Raw genomic sequence first — 14587 nt, 5'->3', positions numbered from 1 at the left:
CACACCAGCACTGGGTACTGGTTTTTGTGCAATTTTGAATCCTTATTGTGCCAGATCTTTGACATAAGCAACTTTGCTATCACTAAGGATATGATTTGGGTCATGATCTGCATAAATGTGTGCGTGTTACCTGCCGTTGGGTTAGCTCTGATTCCTGGTGACCCTATGAATGGGTAATGTCTGTGATGTCCTGTCCAGCCATGTCTATAGAAGACTGGTTATTCTGTGTGGTCATAGACTTCAAAGGGCCAGAGCACTTAAGAGTCATAGTATTTTATAGCAGAAAGAGACCTCAATGGTAAGAGATCTGCTTACTTTATAAATTAAAAGAATTAAGGCTCAGGGAAAGAAATGATTGGCCCAAAGCCAGGGATTCATTCAGGGCAGAGTATGAGATGCCTTTCTACATGATCGCTTCCTGGCCATCCCTCATCTCAGCTCACATCTCACTCAGTCATAGCAATAAAGATGAACATTTGTTGGGCGATTTTTTTATACCAGCAGAAACAGCTATGCACTTCCCATCAATCCTCTCATTCAATCCCCATGTCAACGTCATGCTTCGGGGACTGATATCATTCCCATTTGAACAGATGGGAAAACAGAGGCTTAGAAAGACTGAGTTCTTGCCCAAGTGAAACCCAGCAGCCAGGAAGTGGCATGTCTGGATTTCAAAGCCAGGTTCTTGCCTCTAGAACCCGGGGTTTCAATGACGCTATGTCCTCCCTCTTCATGGTGAAGCTTTCCTGAGTCCTAAGAAAAGCTGGCCTCTTCCTATGTGTTCCAGCTGCCTCTATGCCTCCCTTATCTCTCTTTGTTGGTATTATCTGTTGTCTAGTCTGCACTCCCATGAAATCTGGCGCTCCCCTGTCATCACAATTGTCATGCTTTCTCACAGGTTGTCTCCCGGTAAGCTTCACTCTGACCATCTTGATCACAGCTATACACATGCCTGACATCTAGTAAGTGCTCAATAAATACTCTTTGAAGGAACCAGAGGGATGTATAGAGGGATATGGGCTGTTCAAGGACAGAGACAATATATCAGTCATCTCTATTCCTCCTCCAAAGCCTACCATGCTCTTGTCACATAGTCAGGACACCATGAATGGTTTTTGAAAGCATGAATCAAAAGTAGGACTTTTCTTGGAACAAAGAGTGAGGGAGGGTCACAAGTGACTTCAGGAGGAGTCTGCACCTTCAGGAATAGAGGAGGCCGTTGACACAGAAAGGAGAGTGTGTAGAATCCCAAGGACTAACTCTGGTAGCCTTACACAAGCCCCCCATGTGGAACCTGAGCCTGCGAGGTGCTCTCCTCAGTCACACACCCAGAAGACCCTGCAACTTGCCTTTCTTTGAAGAATCTCTCCGGTGCCTGCAAGGGGGGCCCCACTGTGAATGTCAAATGAATGCATGTAAAAGACACTGATAATCTTAGTTAATGTTTACTAAGCACTTGCTACAAACTAGTCACTATAAGTACTTCACATGAGTTAGGTGTACAGGTACTTTTATCCTTGATGTTCTGTGGAGGAACTAAAGTCCCAGGGGATGGAAATGCCTGCCTGTGGTGACACAGCTAACAAGTAGCAACCAGGATTTGAACCCAGCAGTCCACATCAACCCGCTGTGGGTGAAACGCTGCATCAGCTCAAGTATGGGCCACGCAGGCGCAGCCTCAGGGAGCCCATATTTCTCTAACTATATATTAGGGACAAGGCTGATGCTTAATGAGAAGTGTATCATTTATCAGCCAATTATAACAGAAGGAGCATCAAGCCAGTGTTACTGGTAGAGGCCTGGCAGAAGCACAGAAATCCATGGATGGGGGTGGGGGCATGGGATGGGTGGAAAGGGATGACAGTCAACTCCGCCCCCCCCCCCACTCCCACCCTTATAGGTGACCTCTGTCTCTTCCTCATATGATGTCCCTAAAAGATGGCCCAGAAAGTCCTGCCTCTCTGCAATGTTCTAGATTAGACAGTGGCCCTTCAGAGACCATAGGGCATCTTTCCCTGGGAGATGGGAGGCTGGGAGGACTGAATCCAGAGCCGAGGGTCACAGAGCTGGAAGCGGGCCCAGGGAAGTCTGTTCTTCTGTCCCCTCACCTCTCAGCTGGGAACTGAGGCTCAGACCCGTGGGCAGCTATTTCTGGAGCCACAACAAGAAGCCAGGCAGGGCCTGGGCCTTGTCCATCAGCCGAGGGCCTCACCTACTCAATGGGCTGCCTTGCTGTGTGGTCCCAAGGAAACCCTTTGAAGGCCTGGCCTTTTGTCTGTGAAGAGGATGCTGCCTGGCTCCTGCGGGCCCTGAATGAGAGTCAGGGATTGAAAAGAGTGCGTCGGCTACTCGCTCGGATGGGAAGGAGGTTACAATGTGGTTCCCTGCTGGGTCTGAGCCGCCAGGAGAGCCTGGCTCTCTGGCGACCACAGCCTGCCCCGCTGCAGGTCTGAGCATGTCTCTGCCTGTGTGCGGTCTCCATGGGTGCTCAATGGGCCTGGCCAGGGCATTGGGTCTTTACAAATGGGCTTCAAACAGAGCAGGAGGGCTGGACAACCTTGTCAGTGTCTCTCTCTGCTGACTGCAGGATGGACTCACCCTTCCCTCCTCTTCACTCATCCTGCGACCCCACCTTCCATGGCCGGGGTCCTTGGTGATGAGCCACATCCTAGGAGCAAGGTCTTCCTTCTGCAGTGCCCTCTGGGTGGCAGTTCCCACCTGAGTCTGCAATACCTGCCAGGAGGATGCTCCTTGAGGGGCGTCAGGAAGAGGAGGGAGATTTCTAATGAGGACACTTCCTCGTTGCCAGGCATAGTGCTGGGCACCTGGCATTAGGACTTTTAATTGTCAAAAGTGATTCTGAGCCGGGGAGATTTTTATGCCATTTGTCTGATGAAGATATATCAGGGCTCAGAGTCGTGAAGTGAACTGTCCATGTGGCACAGCTGGGAAGAAGTGGAGACCAGTGGTCTTTATTTGTTCCACTCTTAGGACATGAGATGCTCCCAGGGCCACTGGGACTGGACCCTCTGTGGCCTCCTCTCTACTCCGGGAGGTTCCACGACCGTTCCCCCAGGAAGAGACTGTGGGTCCTGCCCCTTGTTGGCACTTTAATTCCTAAATCCGGTGTCTCTGTGACCAGGCAATTGCTGCGTTTTCTTCAGCTTTGCCCCAAAACAGGAGCCCTTTGCGGAGCACACAGAGTTGATGGGATGATTCTACCTCCTAGTCCATACAACTGTGGGCCAATCTTGGTCTGTCTTTGGGCCTCAGCTTCCCCATAAGTGACATGGGGTTATTCTAGAATGAGATTTCAGGGTTTTTCCATCTCTGACTTCATTGCATTTCATCTGTAGATACCCTCCCAGCTCTGAAATCCTCTCTGAGCTGCTTCACCCCCTCTGCCTGTCTTAAAGTCTAGCGCCACCTTCTGGTGATTGGTTTCCTCCCTTTTTTGTTTCCCGGGGCTTGTGTGGGATTCTGTCCCTTCTCCAGAAATCACTAGACTGAGGTCCCCTGGGTGTGGGCATCTCTCTGCCACACTGGCCGGCAGGGTCGGGGGGTTGGGTATGGACTCAGGTTCCTCCGCTTGGGATGGTGCTGGTGCCTCTCCCGGAGCTGAGATCACACTGTCCCCTGGGGAGTTGGCCACCGCAGCTCAGAGAGCAGAGGGCCTTGGGGGTGGCAGCTGAACGTACATAATTCATGAGGGATTTGTTCCATCAGGAGGCAAGGGCGTGAATAGATGAGTCCGCAGCACATTTCGTTTTATTTTTCTTCTTTTTGTTTTTATTTTTGAGGCTATGAAGTGGATTTGAGAAAAATAAATGGTTGGTCAAGTTTCAGAGGCTCTTCGAGGTTTTGGGTTTTTTTCCTTGGCTTTATTTTGGTTTAAAAAAGGTTTGTTTTGGTTTTTAAAACAGTAAGAAAGAGGACATGAGGAGGGGTGTATGTTTAGAGCCTTTTCTCTCGGAGGGAAGGCCAAAGGTCTCTCTGAGTATGTGGCCTGTCTTCCCAAGGCCTGTTTTCCCAGCAGATCTCAGCAGCCACTGCCACGCGCTCACACCACCTGCCCGGCCTCTTCCCCTGCACCTGCTGGCTCACCGCCTCTGAGGACAGGGTCTGGCAGAGACAGCCGCTGCCCCCAAACCGGACAGGTGATGCGTGGCTGCAAATTCCTGGAAATGCACTTAGTATTTAGTTGGGGATTTTTACCGAATAAACTCTGGACGGGCAGCTAGGAGACCCGCTTCCAGAATCATTAAGAACTAACTGCTCCAGGCTTCCTTAACTACTTCACTGCAGACCACAGTTTCTTCTGTAAGAAGATGTTCACGATTTCTAATCTCCATTCTACCCAATTGTTCCAGAACAGCGACTTTCAACTCATGGCACACATAAACTAGTCACTAACCTTCTGCAGCACATCAAAAAAGATATTTCTGCCGATTTGACAACAACAACAAAAAATTGGTATACTTTTGATTGATTCACACCGGGCAGCCATTGTTGGCTGTTGTCATTTTTTTATTTGACACTCTAAGGCAGTGGTTCTCAACCTTCCAAATGCCGCGACCCTTTAATACAGTTCCTCATGTTGTGGTGACCCTCAACCATAAAATTTTCGTTGCTACTTCATAACTGTAATTTTGCTACTGTTATGAATCATAATGTAAATATCTGATATGCAGGATGTATTTAGGCGACTCCTATGAAAGGGTCGTTCTACCCCCAAAGGGGTCGCGTCCCATAGGTTGAGAACCACTGCTCTAAGGGAACAGAGGTCAGTGCCCTGACTAAATAGTCAGTATTGTGTGTTTTCAAAATGCCTGTGGCACGCCAGTGTGCCCCTTGCGGAGCACCGGTTGAAAGTTGCTGTTCTAGAATATTAGGTGCTAAGTCAGCGGTTCTCAACCTGTGAGTCGCGACCCCTTTGGCAGGTGAACGACCCTTTCACAGAGGTCGCCTAAGACCATCCTGCATATCAGATATTTACATTACGATTCATAACAGTAGCAACATGACAGTTATGAAGTAGCAACGAAAATAATGTTATGGTTGGGTCACAACATGAGGAACTGTATTTAAAGGGCCAGGAGGTTGAGAACCACTGCCCTAAGTGATAGGGCTTTCGTTCTGACTCTGCCATTTCCCTGGGAAGCCAAGCAACCGCTCTGGCTCCTAAAGTGTTTATCGGTGTGAGGAGTGTCCCCCCAGACCTCTCGGGGAATTGGGGTAGGCAGGGGACAAGGATTGCAGGAGCTAGGTCACTCCGTCCGCATAGCCTCCACCTGCTCCCAGGACTGTAGGCCCTGCGCTGCGGGGTGCAGTGTGCCTGCTGAGGATGAAATGGGTCAGCGCACACAGAGGTACCAGGGCCTGGATCCCGCTGGGGAAGTGCAGGAAGGCAGACTGACCTTCGGAGAGTCACTGAAGGCTGTAATTAAAATAAAGGACTTAATCAACAATTTAAAGAAAAATAGGAATGAAATTCCAAATTGTACATTTGCTTGCTTATCTCCATCCAGGCTGGTGGGCCATATTTGCTTTGTGCCACAGGGCACACACGTGTACCTGCACAGGCACACGTGTGTGTATATGCACTGGGTGGGAACAGCGGCCTTGAACCAGGCCGGGAGGTTGATGCCCGGCTGCCAGGTCTTGGCCCAGTGGGAACTGGCAAGCACCTGCTGGTAACTCACCTGGGGTTCTGTGGCTACAGACTCTGTGTTCATTGAAAATATCATTACCGCCTCTTGTCAGGAGCCAGAAGCCCACAGTGGAGTCCGTTGATGCCTGACTTAGCTTGTCCAGTAGTGAAAATAACACAATAAAATTCAGTTAACAGAGATGCCGTGGGTTTAATTAGTTCCTTAACAATTAAGGAAGAATTATGAGATCTGGAGCATTCCATCTTCAAAAGTAATTTGGGTGGATTGATGTCACTGTCTGACATCGCCAGAGTCGATTTGGGAAATTGCTCACATTATCTTGCTTCCAGGCAGGTACGTGCACTTTCCGATGGCTGTGAAGGAGGCGCCTCCAGGTAGCTTCCCAATGGGAACCTTCGGAGCCGAGGCCAAGGGCAGGGGTAGGCTTGCCTGCAGGGCTCTGGGGCCTCTGCCCCACCCCCTTTACATTCTGCAGACATTGAGCAAATAGAGGTGTTAGACAACATATTCTTCTTCTAACTTCCTGTTTCTTATGTGCCTTTCCTGAACCTGCATCCGATTCTATGAAAGAGAATATGGCTGTGAGGCTCTTTGTGTTCAGTGGGTTGACGTGGCCATGTTTACAGCCCATGGGAGGCGGCCGAGAGCTGGGAGGCGCGGGGAAGTGGGAGCTGCTCCATCAGGAGGCCCTTTGCTAGCTTGGCCTCCTAGGCTTCCGGTTATCTCAGTCAAGACGGACCCTCATCCAAAAGCATCCTTTTGTCAAGAGGCCATCTATAGACCCAGGTGTGTCCTTCCTAACCTTGGGCTGTGGTCCTCAGAGCAGCAGTATCCTCTGGGAGCTTCCTAGGCATGCGGAGTCCCAGGCCCTGTCCCACTGGATCAGAGTGTGCGGTTGAGCAGGATCCCAGGCGGTCTGTGGGCTGAGGAGCATTTGGGGAGCACTGCTTTACAACGTTGTGACTATCTTTTTGGTCCAAGAGTGTCCGGTCTGACTGTGGAGGCCAGACTCCTGTTGGGAAACTGAGGTTCTTGCTCCTGCAGGTGAGGGTCGGGCAGCCCCAGCCTTGGCTCTCCCCAGTCCTGAGAAGCCCTCCCACCCTACCCCTGCCCTCTCTGGGGGCAGCATTCTCCTCAAACCTTCCTTGGTGGTCCGATTTCAGCATGGTGCCCGCCCACGGAAGGCTCCACGCCACACTGACAGATGGCTCCAAGTAGGACAGACAGAAGAAATGTATGTTTCTCAAATGTGGGCTAAAAAGACTGCGTTCCCCCAGCCTCGGCTGCTGAGCAGCTGTCACTCAGGAGCATATGGCCCAGCGGTGACAGGGCAGGGACCCAGCTAATCCCACTCTTACAGAGATTAGCTCTGACGAGTCATAAGTGAAAAAAGTCACGCCTGTCACCAAGGTGCTGCCTGGGAGGAGCCGGGAGGGCCTGCCCTGCAGTGTATTCCTTGAAACACCTCCCTGACCACCCGGGCTCCGATCCGCCCACCAGCCTCTGAGTGACATGCTACTGCTAGAAGTGATGCTGACAATGACAGCGGTGACGAGACTTCTACCATTTAGTAACCGCTTGCTGCGTGTTGTAAATAACACAGCAGGTTATATATTTATTTCTGCTACTTGGTTTAGTCTGCTCAGCAGCCTTTGCAGGGCCTCCTCATGGTCTTCATGTTGCAGATGAGGAAAACAGGTCTCTGAGTGCGATGGGTTGTCCTTAGGTGGCGGAAGTGACGGTCCCTCCGTCTCTGGGCAGGTGAGCTCACACTCCTTCCTTCCTGTGCCCAGTTCATGGCAGGGAGATGCTGGCAAATACAGCGGGAGGAGGGGTGATCCTTGCAAAGCCCACGCGGAGCAGGTGACGCCCATATACCAGGGCTCGCACTGCTCAGCGGCCAGGAAGGACGACAGTAAATGGGCAGGAAGGCCCAGCACCAGGCAAGGCTCACTTTGGTTTCTAGACCCAGCATATCCACAGCCAAACCATGGTTCCTGGTGCCTTCATTTCTGCACAGAACCCCACACCTCCGTGTGCCCTCTGAGGTTAGGGACCGAACGGGCTGATATTTTATTGAGCGTCTGTGGAAAGCCAGGCCTCCTTTGGACACCTGTCCCGAAGCTGGGCCCGAGTGTGTGGCCAGGTTCCCTCTGCAGGTAGAGGCTCTGAAGCCGCGGGGACCCAGGAGAGTTGAGCGTGTAGGTTCTGACCAAGCCGCCATGACCCAGACTTTGCCACAAGCCCAAGATGACTCCAGGCGGCCTGCATTCCAGAAACGGATCCCTGTCCTCAGGTGAGACTGTTATTGTTACTGGCCACGTGCACTCTCACTCTGTCCAGGAACAGAGCTATGGGCTTGGAACATGGTCCCCATTAGCAACTGGAGTGGAGCTTCTGGTCCGATCGGAGCGAGGGAGAGAGCGCTGAATATGATGTTAGAACTTGAAGCATCTTCACCGTATGACGTGCTTGGAAAAAGATCATTCCTCAGCCAAATCTGGGAGAGTTCCCTGAAAGCACTCGTAGAGCTCTTATTCCCACTAAAAGCAAGCGCCTCAGTTAATGAACTCGCATAGAGCTCATCCATGTGTCAGGAATGCAGACACGACTGAGACACGGGCCTCGCCCTCAAGGAGCTCAGAGTTGCGGAGGGGCAAACGGGCAAGGGATCCCCCTTTCCAAAGTCACGATTCTATCATTCATGGTTGAAATTATGACACAAAAATCCAAGGATTCATGATACGTTCTTTCTTGTATTGGGCATGTGATAGGCAGAACAATGGCCCCCTAAAGATGCCCACAGATGAATACCTGTGACTATGTTACCTTACACGGCACCAGAGACTTTGCAGATATGACTAAGAGAAGGAGCTTGAGATGGAGGGATTCTTTTGGATGAGCTGAGAGGGCCCAATGTAATACAAGGATTCCTATACACGCATGGGAGAGCTAAGAGGACCCAAGTCAGAGAAGGAGATGAGAGGATGGGACAGAGATCAGAGTGATGCTGGGACATGAACCAAGTAACATAGGAAGCTTCTAGAAGCTGTAAATGCAAGAAAATGGCATTTCTCCTAGAGCCTCCAGAAGAAACTCAACCCTGACAAAACCTTGGCTTTAGCTCAATGAGACACATTTTGAGCTTCTGACCCAAAACGCTAATAAATTTGTGTCATTTTAAGCCACCAAGTTTGTATTATTTGTTATTGTAGCAAAAGGAACCTAAAAAAGGGCAGAGCCTAAGTCATGCATGTGATTATGTTGAGAGGGTAGTGAGGGACCCAGTCACCTGTCACACATCTGCCCACCCCCAAGTGGTACAATCACTACTTGTCATCATCTATGTGGCAACAGCTACAGAGTCATGTTCTACTGCACTTATGGGGGGAAATGATATATTATTATGATATTTACAAATTTGGGAGGTTGTGATGGGCTCAGATGCTGGTCCGTGGCAATGTTTGGACTCTGTTGTTCAGGTGAGCACAGGGCCAACATGGAGCCTAGAGAAGGGATGTCTCACCAGGATGGTGAGTCAGAAAGGACCTCCCGAAGGAGAAGATGCTGGTGCTGTTTTGAGGTATGGCTAGGACCTGGCCCAATGACTGATGACAAGGACCAAGGAATCACAGGACAAAGCACTCAGTGATGAACATGGTTCTGTATTAAGAGCATATGAATTATGAGGCTGAGACTGTAGAGAGAAACACAGTTGTCTGATCATGGAGGGTAGTTGAGGCCATGGTGCAGGAACTGAATTTTACTATTTTGGCAATAATGACAAGCCATCAAAAAATTTTAAACAAGGGTTAAAATGATGAGTCTGTGCTTTAGAAAAACCATATTGACCTATCAAATTTAAATTGGAGGGGGCAGAACTGAGGTCTAACGAGGAGAATTCTAGATGAGATGATGAGGGTTTTCCTGGATAAACGTATTGCTAAGATGCTCTCTTCTCCCCCCGAGACTAGCAGACCTCACAAATCTCTTCCCTTGGATGCCTTCTCTTACCTTTTTGGTTACACAAGTGGGCTTCTCCCTCAGACCCTTTATCTCTCCAGAATAACAAGGCCCATATATTTTTCTAGTTTATTAGTAAATCCTTGGATTGGACTCTGGTATAGCACTGTGAATAGTTAAAGAATCCAGGCTTGAGTAACTTCTGTTCTGGATGCTTAAAAGATGCTGGAGATACTGTTCTCAAGCCCCTCTTGGAATGTGTCCAAAGTTTCCAACAGCTGGAGATCTGAGTAAACACTGGGAAATAGTCAACACTATTCTGTTTTTTCCCCAAGTTCAAAATCAAGGAGTCTGGAAGCTACAGATGGAGGAGACTAGTGTTCATTTACTGCAGAATTCTAGAACAGGTTACAAAGCAGATGGTTAGTATTTTGAAGAGAATTCAGTGATGACAATGATCAATCCATTAATTCATCAAAAATAAGATCTGTTCTTCCATTCCCCAAACTATAAAGAGACTAGACCTGGGGCAAAACATCCAAAGAACCTATCTCCTATTGCAACAGCAAAGGACAAATAAAGAATGCCCTTTGTGAGCCTGTGTGTGTTGGGCATGGAGGAGAATTCTGAGGTCAGGAATGGTCCTCAGATGCCACAACCAGCAATAGGATTCTTAAGGGGGAACTCTTTGCTTGTCTCACTTGGATGCCTGAAAGATCCTGGATAACTTTGCTTTGGAAGTGAGCCCAGGGAGACAGAGAGAAGGGAAGGCAGCAAAGATTTTAAAGAGGGCCGAAAGGCCAGAAAGGGTAAACGGATAGAAAGCATTTTATTTTGCGATCATACTATCACACCATATTAGAGCTGAACCCTCTAGACAGTCCATTCACTTGTGGATTTAATGACATGTTTCCGAGAGACTATTGTGTACCAAACGCTGCGTTGAGCATAGAGGATACGAAACAGCCTTCTCTAACAGGTGTTTCCCTGGCAACTGGACTCAAGGTAGAACAAGAAACAATGATAAACAGTAATTTTGTACCCAGCCCCTGTTCATACCAGTTAGATCGATGTTTCTGGTAGGCTCAATGCTGTAACTTGCCGAGGGATTTCTCAACAGCTCTTTGATGGTACCTTGCTTTGAAAGGCATGTATTCCACTGTTGCTGCATTAAGATGTATTTTTTTAAAATATCACAGCATTTGTTCTTTTTCAGACAAGTAAACAAAATCATCAAGAAAATATCAAAAGTTCTACCAAATTCAGAGTTAAGAAAGCTGGTATCTGACCCTCAACATGAGCACATTCACACATGATATTCTGCCCCTGAAGCGAGAGGTTCAAGATTTCAAAATCTTGCCCAGATATAACTTACTCGAGGGAGCTATTTGAAATAACGAAAATGATCTTACTTGTATTATTGGTGTTTTGAAGAAACATTTTAATCAGATCACTTATTTCTCAGCTTGAATGAGTGCCTCTTCCGAACACAACCAAATTCTCACTGAATATGAAAAAGCAGAATGACTACAGTTGTCACTATTGCCTCAGACCCTGAACCAAGATCAGGAGGCATACTATAGACCTCCAGCTGCAGGTAAACAATGGCTGGGTTGACTCTGAGGCCTAACCTTTTATTTTTATGTGATTATGTCCTTTCTCCTGACACCCATGGCCAGTCCTTGCCTGCTGGAGACCTACATAACAGCCCACAAAGCCATCATTGCTCAGAGAAAAAAAATCGTTTGCCGGTGGTATGGTTTTCAGCAACAAATACAGTAAAAAGATACTGAGCACTTTCACTTTGTCATTGTTCTATATGCATACCAACAGCTCATTCATTACCTTCCTCTCAGTGGTGATGATAATTGTTCTCTTGCTGTTGTTTGCTACTGATATTATCTATCGTCCATCAGTGTTAAGTCCTTAAGAAAGTGTGCTACTTTCTCTTTCTCTCTCTCAATCTGCGCACCATATTTGTCATTAACTTTGTGGGTGGTTTTACAAGCTCTGTGGTAACAGTGTAATTGTGTCTGCTTTTGTGCTATGAAAATTCAACTTGGAATAATGCGCCTTGGGTTTTCTCCCCACCCCCTGCATTTAGCACGATACTATTCTTAATTTCCTATAAGGACATTCTATACAATTCGTTCTGCAATATTCAGATCGGCTTAGTGGAGATATCAACAAACTTTGATCAAAAATGACTTTATGAGACTGTACGATTAATTTTTCTTATTATAGTGTGTTGGGAACTAAGGATGATTGGATGCCCTACCCCAAAACTCTGATTTCTGAATAGATCATTTTACTTCTGAGCCACATTTTTCTTTTATTGACTGCTTGAGCAAAATCATCAGTGAGAGCATGCTGCTCCATCATACATGAAATACTATTCTATATTTGATATATAGCCATATTCACTCATTCATTTATGACCTTGCTCTGAGTTGTAATATTTACTATTATCATTACAACTTTTTCACTTCTCTGAACTCCTTTTGAGCCATTGATTCATACTTTTGGGATTTGAAGAAGAATACAGCAAAACAATAATACATATATACATTTCCCAAAATATACAATAACATGCAATGAGGTAAAGAAATGATAGCTAAGATATCTTATTAAGAGAATATCTTAGGGGAACTGATAACATAATCCATATAGTATTTGTAAACCCTTTAAGCATATAATGGTTATCTAAAATCATATACTTTTTATGATGTGAAAATTCACAATCCTTCATTTCAAATTTATGAAATGTATGTGAACATGGTTGCTTCAACAGGTTTTTGGTCAAAACCATCACACCACCTATAGACCATATGCAAGGCTACTGGGAAACACCAGGGACCCACAGACCCCTCTTGGAGAAATCCCTCCCAAATGGCATCCTCCTTGGACTCACCCCGACTGGCAGCATTTGTCTTTCGCATCCATCTGTGGCCTTTTCACAACTAGGCTGTTGGGATGATTGTCCCCAGATTCTTTGCATATGTCTGGGTGTTCTGTGCATGCTCTTATTCATGAGGCACGGTTTCTCCTTCCCACTTCTGGAGGAACCAGTTGTGAGGCCAAGTGCAGCATGGCCTCTGCCTTCACATTCACAGGGAATCTCTGGTGTCCCCATTGCAAAGACCACTGGTCTTCACCACAGCCCCCTCTCAAAGGCTGCTTTGAGCCTAGGAGTCTGGGCCAGAAACAATTTCCAATGGCAGCCCTTTGTGATGCACCTCATGGTCCCTGTAACCTTGAATATTCTCTCCATCTGAGCTGTGTGCTACCTGGTGAGCTCCCCAGGTAAGGCTCAGTCTCAATCCCCATATACTGCTGGGGATTAGAGGGTGATCCTTGATCCTTATGGTCATAGCTGAGGGGTCAACCACCAGAAGGTTCATCATTGCCTATCTAGGAGGTTCTTTGGTAACTCCTGCATGTAGACTCCTCTGAATCTATTTCATCAGCTCTCCAGACAGCCCGGGGCAGGACTGATTTTGCAATGAGGACATAACTTAGTCCTGGACTCTGGGATTCTACTGTATCTAGTGGGCCTCACAGAATCCAGCCCAATAGTGTTCAAGGCCCTCCACAACGCTGGCATCATCTCGTGTCATTGTGCCTCTGGACTTCCTGTCACTGAGTCTGTTTCCTGCACATCCAGCCCCTGGCTATTCCTCATATGTGATGTCCTATCAAGTCTCAAGATGTTTGCCTCCAAGTTCATCTGGCTCCTCCTTCTGGAACAAATGTGCCTCTGTGTCTATCTCAGCTCAAATACGGTCTTCTGTGTAAGCTCTCCATAGATTCCTACCAGCGCAGGATTTGAAGTCAGACAGACCCAAGTTCAAGTTCCAGACCTGCCTCTTACTCACCAGGTGACTTTGCATTTTCCACTAAACCCGTCTGTAGTTTAACCTTTCCATCTGAAAAACAGGGGCAAAGATTCCCTATGTTGGAAGGATATTTTCCAAAACCAAGGCAGCGATGGCTTTAAAGTGCCCAGCACAGATATTACGCCACTTCCCTGCTCCATCTAATTTCTGGTTCCTTCAGCATGTGGGTTTCACTTCTGTTTGGTCCCTACTTAATTTTCTTTATAATTAGCTATACACACATCTCTCTTCTGCATTAAGCTGTGGAATCAATTTCTAAGGCCAGGAATCATTTTCCGCATTTCCTGGTTCTCCTTGGTGCCCAGTTTAGAGCAGGTGCTCAGTAAATAATTGTTTATTGGAGCTGGAACTTCTGTGAAGTTATATTTTTGCATATGTTATGTATGTGTGTAATTTATGCATTCACCTTGGAAGGCAAGGAGAATGAATACAGAATAGGGAGTTGCTATTTCAGTGAAAGGCATGATATAGCCAGAATAGCAGGCTCTAACTTTTTAAGTATGCGTGGCACTGTGCAGAAAACAGGGAGGACGTAAGCTTTCTTCCCCACAAGAGCAGAAGGAAAAACGAGGTGATAAGGTGGACGGGCATGCTGGAGGAGAAAGAGCATGCTCTTGAGAAAGCCCTCACCCCAAACCTTCTCTGCAAAATGTCTGTGTTCCTCTGGGCAAGGAAAGGGCAAGGATGCCACGTGAAAACACCTTTCTTTCAAGCTTCTCTGGGATATTATTGATGAAAGGACCACAGACAAATAACACACACACACACACACACACACACACACACACACACACACACACACACGTTTTCCCTTGCAGGATTAGCGACGTTTTGACCCAATGCCTGATTTCCTCAACCATGTTCCTATGCGATGATCCTTTGCCACACACAAGACTGTCATTGTATATTCATTCATTAGAGATAATGATTTTGAGTCTCTGTCCCCACTGACCTGTGGACAGATGGCGAGCATGAATGCCACATTTATCTGGACACCGGATCAGCTCCAGCAGCCCTCTGTCGGGTCTGATCACCCCGTGGCCACTGCGTCGCAGA

This window comes from Myotis myotis, unplaced genomic scaffold (assembly GCF_014108235.1).
Source record: "Myotis myotis isolate mMyoMyo1 unplaced genomic scaffold, mMyoMyo1.p scaffold_m19_p_14, whole genome shotgun sequence".
Lineage (NCBI taxonomy): Eukaryota > Metazoa > Chordata > Mammalia > Chiroptera > Vespertilionidae > Myotis > Myotis myotis.
This window is presented reverse-complemented; position numbering follows the sequence as displayed.